Source organism: Limulus polyphemus, unplaced genomic scaffold (assembly GCF_000517525.1).
Source record: "Limulus polyphemus unplaced genomic scaffold, Limulus_polyphemus-2.1.2 Scaffold4448, whole genome shotgun sequence".
NCBI classification, from domain to species: domain Eukaryota; kingdom Metazoa; phylum Arthropoda; class Merostomata; order Xiphosura; family Limulidae; genus Limulus; species Limulus polyphemus.
This window is the reverse complement of record NW_013670058.1, coordinates 53,612-53,936: the sequence shown is the minus strand read 5'-3', so window position 1 is coordinate 53,936 and position 325 is coordinate 53,612.

Below are 325 nucleotides of genomic sequence, written 5' to 3'. Positions count from 1 at the left end.
ATTATAATAAGACAGTCGGTGACATTAAACGCGGTAACTATGTGTTATACACAATTGTCAGAGAGGTCGAATGAACCTGAAAAATATCTTTGATTCTATTTACTGTCCATTCTCTTTCTTTAAGTCTTTCTGCTAGGCCTACAAGGGTAGCAGAACCCTAAAGGTAGGCCAAAACTAGAACGATTAGGCTAACTCTCACTGTACGTGACTATATATTCAAAATAAATATTTTTGAGTTTCTATACAATTATGACTTTGTGAATATTGGTACTAGGGGTACATAATGAATGTTCATTCATCACCCTATGCAAATCCTGGGCACGTT